At 36.8% G+C, this 15,171-nt stretch overlaps 1 pseudogene; it reads left to right on the plus strand.

Moving 5' to 3' along the window:
• Positions 1 to 699: 699 nt before the first annotated feature.
• The window catches only part of LOC119522084, a 28,569-nt pseudogene continuing 14,097 nt past the window's right edge, over positions 700 to 15,171 (plus strand).

Raw genomic sequence — 15,171 nt, forward strand, 5'->3', positions numbered from 1 at the left:
TCATACTTCTGAGTGAAATTCGTACTAACCCTTTTGTTCTTCATTTCTCTAAAATCACTTCCATTGTCAACTTATACCATTACTACCACCACCACTATTGCTGATACATTCATAAAAGGTGTATCTTTTGTTGACTAATAATTAAATGAATAGTTTTTGACCATCTGTAGATTAGATTTAAAAAGAACAAAACCAATTTTATTCTCTAATTTGCTATTAATATTAAGCTGTGAATTAAAAGAAAATTTAAATGATTTTAAACTCTTGTAAATAAGTTATAAAATTAAATAATGCTTAAATATTCTCATACTTTTGTATCATTTTCTGATAATCTAATACTTTCCTTTCATCATCTTTCCCTCCCTCCTTTTCTTCTGAATATACTCCCCTCAAAATCAGGGCTCCTTGAAAAAATGGTTGATTCCAGGGCTGGAGCAGGGAAAGTATAGGATAAGCCTGAACAATCTTGCTATGCCTAACAGTAAGAAAGTACTTAATGAACGAGGCATGTAGCAAAGACGCAGGAGGCAATCTGAGGGGCTCTGTACTGGCAAAACCTGAAACAATTTTAGCATCTAAGAGAATAATGATAACAGATCATAACCTATTGAATGAAATGTAAATTCACAATTCCAAACTGATAAACAAATATAGAAATAAAAAGGGATAAGATAAAACTCTTTCTTACAGTAGGGTACAATGACGGAATTAGAGAATCATCTTTCGGCAGTCATAATATTCATTAATGCAGGTAAGAATGTTGAAACAAGTGGAATGAGAAGCATAGTCTCTAAATATCTCTATACAAAATACTTCCTAATTAAAACAGAAAAAAATATATAACCTTAAAATGAATAAACCTTGCTGATACTACCTTATCAGATGATCAAATTTTCATCACCAATAATGGGATGATACAATGTCAAGTGTTACCCAATAAGATGCAACAAGAATAATGCATCCCCAAATATGTACTCAACATCCCCAAATGAATCAACAGCATCTAATCAGGAGAGGCCATCAGACTAAGTCAAATTGAGACACATTCTACAATATAATTGCTCTGTAATCTTAAAAAAAGGAAAAGTGTCAAGGGCAAGAAACTTGAGGACAGACTGGAATTCTTACAGCAAAACACCAGGGTACAACATGAGAACCTGGATGCTATAAAGAGCATCATTGGAACCGTTGATGAAACATGAATAGGGTTTCTGGGCCAAGAGTCTAAGAGAGTTCTTTATATTTTTATATTATTCTGCTTGTGTGTGTGTGTGTGTGTGTGTGTGTGTGTGTATAAAACTATATATACATTACTCATATACATATGTAATTTTATATAAGTTTTAATTTGTTTCAAAATGAAAGTATTAAAAACACAAATTTGTTACTCAGTTCTACAGCCCATTATGAAAATGCAGCTTGACTGAACATTGATGAACTGGTCTACGTCCTGTTCAAAAAAAACGATCCCACTGATGATGTGCTGGTGTGTTATAATGTCAGATTGCCATACATGTTTCTAAACACTTCCTCTCAGTTTCTGTATTTATTTTGTTGTGAACTGGTAACAACTAGCTTATGGGCTGGCTTGGGTATCCATAGGCCATTGTTTGAGGAGACATTAATTAGAAGAAAGAGAGGAACATAACTGAGAACACAGCCAATGTTCAAAAGTGCCAATGTCACAGTGTCCAAAGATGGCTTCCATGAGACCAAACGGTTAATTGTCTTTTCTCTAAGGAAACAATACAAAAAGTCAAGGAATGGACAAAGTTATGTCAGATTTCTGCCCTGTCAAATGCGCTTTCTTAATTAATATATTTAAAATGATAGGCTTGAAGAGCTACTATTTTCCTGTAAGTTTTGTGGTTTTAAAGATTTTCAATGACATTTCTAAGCAAATTACATACAGAGAAAGCACAGTATTTTAAATTGAAAAACATATAAAAGATAGTAAATTCCTAACTTTTTAAATATTTAAATATATAATGTGAACTTTGGGTTTTATGACAACATTAAATCATAGCTCCTTAAAATATGTGGATTTTTATGGCAAAGACATAGACTACTGATGAAAAATATTTTTAAGTTAGAGAACATAAGATAAAATGCTTAGACATTACAGAAGCTTAAAGAAATGTTTTAGAAACCATATGTCTGTGGTTTGCATTTTGAATCATTATTTTGTTCTGTAGTTCTTCTTTTAATATTTATAATAAAAAGCAACAACTTGAAAGTCTACCAATTAATATTTTCATTGTTCTAGAACTTTAAAAGCATCATATCAGTTAATCATCATAATAAACCTATTAGGTAGATATCATTATTTTTGTCTCCTTTGTTTAGATGGGAACACTGAGGCTTAGAGAGCTAAAATAATCTGCTCAAAGTCATATAGCTGGTAAATAAAAGAATTGGGATTTGGACCTGACTTTTTTTTATTCCAAAGCATGTGATTTTTTAAAGAAGCTGACTTCTAATCCTGGAAGGAAAAGTTAATGGCCAAAATATCAATTGTTTTTTTTTTTTTCTTCTGTTTTGGTTTTCCACTGCTGAAGAATGAAAGTGTACATATGAAGTTTTGTGCTGTGTTTATATGGCAGCTGAAGGCATTTTGTCATGAGCTACATAATTTATTATATGTGCATATGTCTTACATCTTCTGATTTAAAAGTGCAATTGGAATTTGTACAGCAGTTGCAAATAGATTTTTCATTATTCCCAGAAAATTCTTTGAAGATATTGATGCTTCTCTGAATGTGACATAAATGATCTACTTTGTTTTCCATTTACTGCTTTCTCTTTTCAGAGAAGTAATTTCTAGTAAAAATATTGCCTGGTCACAGGAAATATATTTCAGCTTCTTTAAAACTTTTAATTTGTCCTCTTTTTATAGCCATTCTTGCTCTATGAAGCAGCTTAATTCACCAATCAATTTTAAATGCCTTTGCACTATTAATCAATCATAAGATTTGGAATGGATTATTTCTTTCAATATTTCAAACAATATAAATTCATGTATTAAAAAGTTGGGGACTATTTCTAAATTTCTACTTTCTGTTTTATAGTCCTCTCTCATAGGATTTGTATACTTGACAAAATTACCTAATCTAAGCAAATATCATCTGACTTGTGTTTTTTTTCCTTTTTAAAGAATAAGTGGGAATTTGTTAGCTATATTTAATAAAAAAATTGGGTCTAAACACTAAAATTTTAAGGAGGGGAGCTGATCTGGTATTAATCTGTATCTTGCTCTCTTTCTTGACTCAACTCCACATATTTTATCTTTTATACAACAAATTCTTAACCCAGCAGCTAGAGTTTTCCTTTTAAAAATGTGTATGTCTCCCCTCACTCCTCTGCCAAGCACTTTCCAATGGCTTCCCAGCTCACAGAGAAGTCTAACTCCTTGTTTCAGTTCCCTCATTGTTAAAGCAAATACCAGGCAGTAGGCTGGCTTAAACAACAGAGATTTATTGGCTGACGGTTTTGAGGCTTGGAGCAGTCCACAGTAAAGGCATCATCAAGGCGATGCCTGCTCCCCAGAAGACTGTGGTGTTCTGGGCTGGCCACAGGCAATTTTTGGTCCTTGGCTTTTCTGTCACATGGCAGAGCACGTGGCAGCCTCTCCCGTTCAGCTTCTGGCTGCTCCCTCTTGCCTTCGCTCTGTGATTTCCCATCAGAATTCAGCCGGGCCAAACCTTAACTGATGTAAACCTCATCACAAGGTCCCAATTACAAGAGTTCCCACCCACAGAAAAGGACCAAGTTTAATATGTTTTCCTGGGTTATATAGTTCCAAACTACCACACTCCTTTCAAGCATAAAAGCTTGAAAGGGATCTCATTTCCATTCCTTCTTTATAATCAGTCTGATCTCACCTCCACCTGCTCTCTCTGTATATATTGATATGGATATTAATATAGATTTAAAGATATAGTTACAACATCACAGCTAACAGGTAATAGTAACTGTTCTTTGTATCAGGAATGAAACATTCAACAATGGAAAGGGCCTGCCTCTTTGGAACATAGTCAAGAATGTGTAAAGAGTTTATAAAAGAAAAAAAAAAGATTCGGGACATATGAAACATTGCAAAGCAGGAAAAGAGTATCCGAAATAGGTCTCTTAAGAGAATCCACTTCAGAATTCATATTAAATTTTTTAGAACATCATTTGGCATGCACAAAGAGGACATGATCTCTATACTAGAAGCACAAAGCCAAAATTGGAACAAAACCAATGACCAAAGAAAAAATTGAGGACAATATTTTAATTTTAAAAATAAAAGTTTGAGTATACAGATTTGAGGATGGCATGTGTTTGCTTAAATTAATTTTATAAGGTGAACAATTAGATATATTCTGGGGGATGTAGGTATTATATTAAAAGGATAACTAAAATTCCTATAGCTATCCAGGCTAGGAACTAAAACTAAAGACAGAAGATGTGCTGAATATTCCAAAGTTTTATAACAAAGACTTCTTTTAACTAGTTGATCCTACATCAATTTTACATCGTTGGCATTGTTCAAGATGCCTATACCTATGTTCTAATTCCTTCAACCCTTGATGCATGTAGATTTATAAACATTAAGTATTTCCTTAACTGTATCAATTGGGATTTGTATTCACTTGTAACCCCAACAAATTGGCTTAAATAAGAAATATTTTAATTTTTCTGTCATGTAATCTAAGTCATCATAAGAAAGTAAACTTATGCAGCTCTAATTCAATGTTCATGTTCATTACTTGGTCACCATTACTAAATTCAAACCCTAATTTTATGCCCTAGTTCTGATTCATTTGTGCACCAATTCTATAACTGATTATGAAGAACATGTTCCAGACAGATCCTTTGTTGGCACTCAAAATAGAGTGATGCAGAAAATAAACATGCTCTCCATCCATATTATATTTATAGACTTACTGTCTAGTAATGGAGACAGATGACTACATAAAATTAAGTAAATAAACATATACGTATAAATATTAGTGCTATGAAAAAAATTATACCATGAAAGAGTGCATGGTAGAGTATAATAATGACCACAACTACTTTCTCTTCCTGTATTTATGCTCTTGTAATGTGGCTTTGCAGACTCTCCCATCAAGAAATGGAGTCTAGTTTCCATCTAAATATATCAGGTAACCTATTTTGACCCATAGAACTTTAGCAAATATGATGCAAGCAAAGGCTTGAGAAGTCCAGGCACACTGAGGCTTGCTCTTTGGCTGCTCTTGAATTTGAGACCATGATGTGAATGCCCACTTTTGCTTACTAAAGAATAAACTGCCATAGAGGAAAACTGAGATATCATAGACCACAGCCAGTCAACTCCCAAATAAGTGAATGAGGTCATTTGGCACCAGCCAGCTCCCAGGCCAACCACCAGCTGATCCCAGAACAGTAGCTGACTGCTGAGACATGGGTGAGCCTCACTGAGACTAGCAGAAGAACCACTCAGCTGAACACAGCCTCAATACCAGCTCATCGCATTGTGAGTTAAATGATGGCTGTGGTAAAACTACCAAGTTTTGGGAATTTTTGTATGCAACAAATGCTATGTGACATAGAGAATGTTCGAGGAACTTAGTTTAGCTTGTGGAGTCATTGAATGCTTCTCTGAGAAAAGCATCTAAAGGATGAATATGAGAGTGAAAGAGTCATCCCTAAAACTATCAGGAGGAGTAAATTCAGACAGAGGTAAAAGCATATGAGAAGGTCCTGAAGTGAGGAAGAGCTTGACACATTTGAGGAAATGAAAAACGCAAATTTTCTTTGTTAGAATTCTTCCTTGTTCCACAATCCAAATGTCTGCTTCCTCATTCTGCCCTGTATAAAAACCTAGCTAGAGTTTTGAAAATTATCTTCTACCTTATTTTATGCATTTTTCTAATAAAACATTCAGTTGCTCTAGAACCGGAGTGGTCTTATTCTTGTCATACTCTTTCCAATGGACTAAACTGTTCCCCTGACTCTGAGCTTGCTAGTTAGGGTCTTGTTATCTGACAAACTTTTCTGATGACTATTGCTTGACCTAGGCTTTGAGAATTGGCCTTCCTAGATTCCCAGCTCGGCTGCTGCTTATTACACTGCACTGTAGATTTTTGAATGGGAAATGTAATTGTGAAAGATAATCATGCGGATAGATGTATGTATGGATGAATAGAATAGAGATAGATAGATAGATAGATAGATGTGGTTAAATTACAAGAAAAACAAATGATAGAGTAATATCTACAAAATGATCTCATTTTCATAAAAACTAAATATTATATTACATTGTACACACACATACACACACACTCACAAATAGTGGTAACTTCTGCTTCCACAGTCTCAGGATTATTCTTTATCATTATATAAATAATTTTATCTAAACCCATATTGCTTGAATATATTTAATTAACTCTTTAAACAAGACTCACACAGGAAATATGTGTTAATTTGGATACTAACATGCATATCAAAAAGTAACATTTAGTTTGGTAAGTTAATAAAAGTCTATGTATGGCACTTAAATATATGTATAAAGGCCATGATTTGAAGTGCTTTAGGATGCCAATGTATGTGTGTAAACCACTAAAGAAATGAATTAGGTAAAATCTGCATATGCTATTGCAGCAAAGCAACAATGGAACTAAAAATCTTACTGGGTTATACTTTTTTGTATATAGATCTATGTCTACAAGTTAACTCTTTTTTATTAAAAAATGTAAATAAGGAATAATTAAATTATGTTCCTTTACTAAATGTTGTTTTAACTGCAGTTTTTGCCCCTGGACTGAGGGAGCTTATAGGGTAGTTCTATCTATTAAAAATACTATAAGATTTTAAAGATAATGAGAGGCGGGGCAAGATGGCAGACTGGTGAGCTGTATGTTTTAGTTACTCCTCCAGGAAAGTAGGTAGAAAGCCAGGAACTGTGTGGACTGGACACCACAGAGCAATCTGACTTTGGGCATACTTCATACAACACTCATGAAAATGTGGAACTGCTGAGATCAGCGAAATCTGTAAGTTTTTGCGGCCAGGGGACCCCCGCCCATCCCTGCCAGGCTCAGTCCCGGGGGAGGAGGGGCTGTCAGCTCCGGGAAGGAGAAGGGAGAACTGCAGTGGCTGCTCTTATCGGAAACTCATTCTACTGATACAGACTCCAACCATAGATAGACTGAGACCAGACACCAGAGAATCTGAGAGCAGCCAGCCCAGCAGAAAGGAGACAGGTATAGAAAAAAACAACACGAAAAACTCCAAAATAAAAGCGGAGGATTTTTGGAGTTCTGGTGAACATAGAAAGGGGAAGGGCCCTGAGGCGCATATGCAAATCAAGAAGAAAAGCTGACCTCTCTGCCCTGTGGACCTTTCCTTAATGGCCCTGGTTTCTTGTCTCTTAGCATTTCAATAACCCATTAGATCTCCGAGGAGGGCCTGTTTTTTTTTTTTTTTTTTTTTAATCCTTTTTTCTTTTTCTAAAACAATTACTCTAAGAAGCCCAATACAGAAAGCTTCAAAGACTTACTATTTGGGCAGGTCAAGTCAAGAGCAGAACTAGGAGAGCTCTGAGACAAAACGCAATAATCCAGTGGCTGAGAAAATTCACTAAACACCACAACTTCCCAAGAAAAGGGGGGTGTCCGCCAACAGCCATCATCCTGGTGGACAGGAAACACTCCTGCCCATCGCCAGCCCCATAGCCCAGAACTGCCCCAGACAACCCAGTGTGACGGAAGTGCTTCAAATAACAGGCACACACCACAAAACTGGGTGTGGACATTAGCCTTCCCTGCAACCTCAGCTGATAGTCCCAGAGTTGGGAAGGTAGAGCAGTGTGAATTAACAAAGCCCCATTCAGCCATCATTTCAGCAGACTGGGAGCCTCCCTACACAGCCCAGCAGCCCAGAACTTCCCTGGGGGGACGGCACTCACCTGTGACATAGCACAGTCATCCCTCAACAGAGGACCCGGGGTGCACGGCCTGGAAGAGGGGCCCACTTGCAAGTCTCAGGAGCCATACGCCAATACCAAGGACTTGTGGGTCAGTGGCAGAGACAAACTGTGGCAGGACTGAACTGAAGGATTAGACTACTGCAGCAGCTTTAAAACTCTAGGATCACCAGGGAGATTTGATTGTTAGAGCCACCCCCCCCTCCCTGACTGCCCAGAAACACGCCCCATATACAGGGCAGGCAACACCAACTACCAGGCAAGCTTGGTACACCAATTGGACCCCACAAGACTCACTCCCCCACTCACCAAAAAGGCTAAGCAGGGGAGAACTGGCTTGTGGAGAACAAGTGGCTCGTGGATGCCACCTGCTGGTTAGTTAGAGAAAGTGTACTCCACGAAGCTGTAGATCTGATAAATTAGAGATAAGGACTTCAATTGGTCTACAAATCCTAAAAGAACCCTATCAAGTTCAGCAAATGCCACGAGGCCAAAAACAACAGAAAATTATAAAGCATATGAAAAAAACAGACGATATGGATAACCCAAGCCCAAGCACCCAAACCAAAAGACCAGAAGAGACACAGCACCTAGAGCAGCTACTCAAAGAACTAAAGATGAACAATGAGACCATAGTATGGGAGATAAAGGAAATCAAGAAGACCCTAGAAGAACATAAAGAAGACATTGCAAGACTAAATAAAAAAATGGATGATCTTATGGAAATTAAAGAAACTGTTGACCAAATTAAAAAGATTCTGGACACTCATAGTACAAGACTAGAGGAAGTTGAACAACGAATCAGTGACCTCGAAGATGACAGAATGGAAAATGAAAACATAAAAGAAAGAATGGGGAAAAAAATTGAAAAAATCGAAATGGACCTCAGGGATATGATAGATAATATGAAACGTCCAAATATAAGACTCATTGGTGTCCCAGAAGGGGAAGAAAAGGGTAAAGGTCTAGGAAGAGTATTCAAAGAAATTGTTGGGGAAAACTTCCCAAATCTTATAAACAACATAAATACACAAATCATAAATGCTCAGCGAACTCCAAATAGAATAAATCCAAATAAACACACTCCGAGACATATACTGATCACACTATCAAACACAGAAGAGAAGGAGCAAGTTCTGAAAGCAGCAAGAGAAAAGCAATTCACCACATACAAAGGAAACAGCATAAGACTAAGTAGTGACTACTCAGCAGCCACCATGGAGGCAAGAAGGCAGTGGCACGATATATTTAAAATCCTGAGTGAGAAAAATTTCCAGCCAAGAATACTTTATCCAGCAAAGCTCTCCTTCAAATTTGAGGGAGAGCTTAAATTTTTCACAGACAAACAAATGCTGAGAGAATTTGCTAACAAGAGACCTGCCCTACTGGAGATACACAAGGGAGCCCTACAGACAGAGAAACAAAGAAAGGACAGAGAGACTTGGAGAAAGGTTCAGTACTAAAGAGATTCGGTATGGGTACAATAAAGGATATTAATAGACAGAGGGGAAAAATTATGACAAACATAAACCAAAGGATAAGATGGCTGATTCAAGAAATGCCTTCACGGTTATAACGTTGAATGTAAATGGATTAAACTCCCCAATTAAAAGATATAGATTCGCAGAATGGATCAAAAAAAATGAACCATCAATATGTTGCATACAAGAGACTCATCTTAGACACAGGGACACAAAGAAACTGAAAGTGAAAGGATGGAAAAAAATATTTCATGCAAGCTACAGCCAAAAGAAAGCAGGTGTAGCAATATTAATCTTAGATAAAATAGACTTCAAATGCAAGGATGTTTTGAGAGACAAAGAAGGCCACTACGTACTAATAAAAGGGGCAATTCAGCAAGAAGAAATAACAATCGTAAATGTCTATGCACCCAACCAAGGTGCCACAAAATACATGAGAGAAACACTGGCAAAACTAAAGGAAGCAATTGATGTTTCCACAATAATTGTGGGAGACTTCAACACATCACTCTCTCCTACAGATAGATCAACCAGACAGAAGACCAATAAGGAAATTGAAAACCTAAACAATCTGATAAATGAATTAGATTTAACAGACATATACAGGACATTACATCCCAAATCACCAGGATACACATACTTTTCTAGTGCTCATGGAACTTTCTCCAGAATAGATCATATGCTGGGTCATAAAACAAGCCTCAATAAATTTAAAAAGATTGAAATTATTCAAAGCACATTCTCTGACCACAATGGAATACAATTAGAAGTCAATAACCATCAGAGACTTAGAAAATTCACAAATACCTGGAGGTTAAACAACACACTCCTAAACAATCAGTGGGTTAAAGAAGAAATAGCAAGAGAAATTGCTAAATATATAGAGACGAATGAAAATGAGAACACAACATACCAAAACCTATGGGATGCAGCAAAAGCAGTGCTAAGGGGGAAATTTATAGCACTAAACGCATATATTAAAAAGGAAGAAAGAGCCAAAATCAAAGAACTAATGGATCAACTGAAGAAGCTAGAAAATGAACAGCAAACCAATCCTAAAGCAAGTAGAAGAAAAGAAATAACAAGGATTAAAGTAGAAATAAATGACATAGAGAACAAAAAAACAATAGAGAGGATAAATATCACCAAAAGTTGGTTCTTTGAGAAGATCAACAAGATTGACAAGCCCCTAGCTAGACTGACAAAATCAAAAAGAGAGAAGACCCATATAAACAAAATAATCAATGAAAAAGGTGACATGACTGCAGATCCTGAAGAAATTAAAAAAATTATAAGAGGATACTATGAACAACTGTATGGCAACAAACTGGATAATGTAGAGGAAATGGACAATTTCCTGGAAACATATGAACAACCTAGACTGACCAGAGAAGAAATAGAAGACCTCAACCAACCCATCACAAGCAAAGAGATCCAATCAGTCATCAAAAATCTTCCCACAAATAAATGCCAAGGGCCAGATGGCTTCACAGGGGATTTCTACCAAACTTTCCAGAAAGAACTGACACCAATCTTACTCAAACTCTTTCAAAACATTGAAGAAAATGGAACTCTACCTAACTCACTTTATGAAGCTAACATCAATCTAATACCAAAACCAGGCAAAGATGCTACAAAAAAGGAAAACTACCGGCCAATCTCCCTAATGAATATAGATGCAAAACTCCTCAACAAAAAACTTGCAAATCGAATCCAAAGACACATTAAAAAAATCATACACCATGACCAAGTGGGGTTTATTCCAGGCATGCAAGGATGGTTCAACATAAGAAAATCAATCAATGTATTACAACACATTAACAAGTCAAAAGGGAAAAATCAATTGATCATCTCAATAGATGCTGAGAAAGCATTTGACAAAATCCAACATCCCTTTTTGATAAAAACACTTCAAAAGGTAGGAATTGAGGGAAACTTCCTCAACATGATAAAGAGCATATATGAAAAACCCACAGCCAGCATAGTACTCAATGGTGAGAGACTGAAAGCCTTCCCTCTAAGATCAGGAACAAGACAAGGATGACCACTGTCACCACTGTTATTCAACATTGTGCTGGAAGTGCTAGCCAGGGCAATCCGGCAAGACAAAGAAATAAAAGGCATCCAAATTGGAAAAGAAGAAGTAAAACTGTCATTGTTTGCAGATGATATGATCTTATATCTAGAAAACCCTGAGAAATCGACGATACAGCTACTAGAGCTAATAAACAAATTTAGCAAAGTAGCGGGATACAAGGTTAATGCACATAAGTCCGTAATGTTTCTATATGCTAGAAATGAACAAACTGAAGAGACACTCAGGAAAAAGATACCATTTTCAATAGCAACTAAAAAAATCAAGTACCTAGGAATAAACTTAACCAAAGATGTAAAAGACCTATACAAAGAAAACTACATAACTCTACTAAAAGAAATAGAAGGGGACCTTAAAAGATGGAAAAATATTCCATGTTCATGGATAGGAAGACTAAATGTCATTAAGATGTCAATTCTACCCAAACTCATCTACAGATTCAATGCAATCCCAATCAAAATTCCAACAACCTACTTTGCAGACTTGGAAAAGCTAGTTATCAAATTTATTTGGAAAGGGAAGATGCCTCGAATTGCTAAAGACACTCTAAAAAAGAAAAACGAAGTGGGAGGACTTACCCTCCCTGACTTTGAAGCTTATTATAAAGCCACAGTTGCTAAAACAGCATGGTACTGGCACAAAGATAGACATATAGATCAATGGAATCGAATTGAGAATTCGGAGATAGACCCTCAGATCTATGGCCGACTGATCTTTGATAAGGCCCCCAAAGTCACTGAACTGAGTCATAATGGTCTTTTCAACAAATGTGGCTGGGAGAGTTGGATATCCATATCCAAAAGAATGAAAGAGGACCCCTACCTCACCCCCTACACAAAAATTAACTCAAAATGGACCAAAGATCTCAATATAAAAGAAAGTACCATAAAACTCCTAGAAGATAATGTAGGAAAACATCTTCAAGACCTTGTATTAGGCGGCCACTTCCTAGACTTTACACCCAAAGCACAAGCAACAAAAGAGAAAATAGATAAATGGGAACTCCTCAAGCTTAGAAGTTTCTGCACCTCAAAGGAATTTCTCAAAAAGGTAAAGAGGCAGCCAACTCAATGGGAAAAAATTTTTGGAAACCATGTATCTGACAAAAGACTGATATCTTGCATATATAAAGAAATCCTACAACTCAATGATAGTAGTACAGTCGGCCCAATTATAAAATGGGCAAAAGATATGAAAAGACAGTTCTCTGAAGAGGAAATACAAATGGCCAAGAAACACATGAAAAAATGTTCAGCTTCACTAGCTATTAGAGAGATGCAAATTAAGACCACAATGAGATACCACCTAACACCGGTTAGAATGGCTGCCATTAAACAAACAGGAAACTACAAATGCTGGAGGGGATGTGGAGAAATTGGGACTCTTATTCACTGTTGGTGGGACTGTATAATGGTTCAGCCACTCTGGAAGTCAGTCTGGCAGTTCCTTAGAAAACTAGATATAGAGTTACCATTCGATCCAGCGATTGCACTTCTCGGTATATACCCGGAAGATCGGAAAGCAGTGACACGAACAGATATCTGCACACCAATGTTCATAGCAGCATTATTCACAATTGCCAAAAGATGGAAACAACCCAAATGTCCTTCAACAGATGAGTGGATAAATAAAATGTGGTATATACACACGATGGAATACTACGCAGCAGTAAGAAGGAACGATCTCGTGAAACATATGACAACATGGATGAACCTTGAAGACATAATGCTAAGCGAAATAAGCCAGGCACAAAAAGAGAAATATTATATGCTACCACTAATGTGAACTTTGAATAATGTAAAACAAATGGCTTATAATGTAGAATGTAGGGGAACTAGCAATAGAGAGCAATTAAGGAAGGGGGAACAATAATCCAAGAAGAACAGATAAGCTATTTAACGTTCTGGGGATGCCAAGGAATGACTATGGTCTGTGAATTTCTGATGAATATAGCAGGAGCAAGTTCACAGAAATGTTGCTATATTAGGTAACTTTCTTGGGGTAAAGTAGGAACATGTTGGAAGTTAAGCAGTTATCTTAGGTTAGTTGTCTTTTTCTTACTCCCTTGTTATGGTCTCTTTGAAATGTTCTTTTATTGTATGTTTGTTTTCTTTTTAACTTTTTTTTCATACAGTTGATTTAAAAAAGAAGGGAAAGTTAAAAAAAAAAAAAAAAAAAGATGTAGTGCCCCCTTGAGGAGCCTGTGGAGAATGCAGGGGTATTCGCCTACCCCACCTCCATGGTTGCTAACATGACCACAGACATAGGGGACTGGTGGTTTGATGGGTTCAGCCCTCTACCACAGGTTTTACCATTGGGAAGACGGTTGCTGCAAAGGAGAGGCTAGGCCTCCCTATGGTTGTGCCTAAGAGCCTCCTCCCGAATGCCTCTTTGTTGCTCAGATGTGGCCCTGTCTCTCTAGCTAAGCCAACTTGAAAGGTGAAATCACTGCCCTCCCCCCTACGTGGGATCAGACACCCAGGGGAGTGAATCTCCCTGGCAATGTGGAATATGACTCCCGGGGAGGAATGTAGACCCGGCATCGTGGGACGGAGAACATCTTCTTGACCAAAAGGGGGATATGAAAGGAAATGAAATAAGCTTCAGTGGCAGAGAGAATCCAAAAGGAGCCGAGAGGTCACTCTGGTGGGCACTCTTACGCACACTTTAGACAACCCTTTTTAGGTTCTAAAGAATTGGGGTAGCTGGTGGTGGATACCTGAAACTATCAAACTACAACCCAGAACCCATGAATCTCGAAGACAGTTGTATAAAAATGTAGCTTATGAGGGGTGACAAGGGGATTGGGAAAGCCATAAGGACCACACTCCACTTTGTCTAGTTTATGGATGGATGAGTAGAAAAATAGGGGAAGGAAACAAACAGACAAAGGTACCCAGTGTTCTTTTTTACTTCAATTGCTCTTTTTCACTCTAATTATTATTCTTGTTATTCTTGTGTGTGTGCTAATGAAGGTGTCAGGGATTGATTTGGGTGATGAATGTACAACTATGTAATGGTACTGTGAACAATCGAAAGTGCTATTTGTTTTGTATGACTGCCTGGTATACGAATATATCTCAATAAAATGAAGAGTAAAAAAAAAAAAAAAAAAAAAAAAAAAAAAAGACATAATGCTGAGCAAAATAAGCCAGGCACAAAAAGAGAGATATTGTATGTTACCACTAATGTGAATTCTGTGAAAAATGTACAATGTTTTATACTGTAGAATGTAGGGGACCTAGAGATACCAATTAGTGGAGGGGGAATGATAATCTAATAAGAACAGATAAACTATGGAGGGTAATCTCAATGTTATGGGAATGCTCAGGAATGATTATGGTTTGTTAACTTTCTTGGATATAGTAAGATCAAGTTGGAAGCAATAGAGTTATTTTAGGTTTTTTTTTCTCTTATTCCTTTGTTTTCTTAGGGGTTGTTAATTTTCTTGGGGTATGGAAGGAACATGTTGGAAGCAATGTAGTTATTTTAGATTATTTGTTTTTCTTACTCCTCTGTTTGGACATGGTTTATTAATTTTCTTGGGGTATGGTAGGAACATATTGGAAGCAAAGTAGTTATTTTAGGTTATTTGTTTTCCTTAATCCATTGCTTTGTTTGAAATGTTGTGGGGTTTTTTTGGT

This window comes from Choloepus didactylus, chromosome 1 (genome assembly GCF_015220235.1).
Source record: "Choloepus didactylus isolate mChoDid1 chromosome 1, mChoDid1.pri, whole genome shotgun sequence".
In the NCBI taxonomy this organism is placed as follows: Eukaryota; Metazoa; Chordata; class Mammalia; order Pilosa; family Megalonychidae; genus Choloepus; species Choloepus didactylus.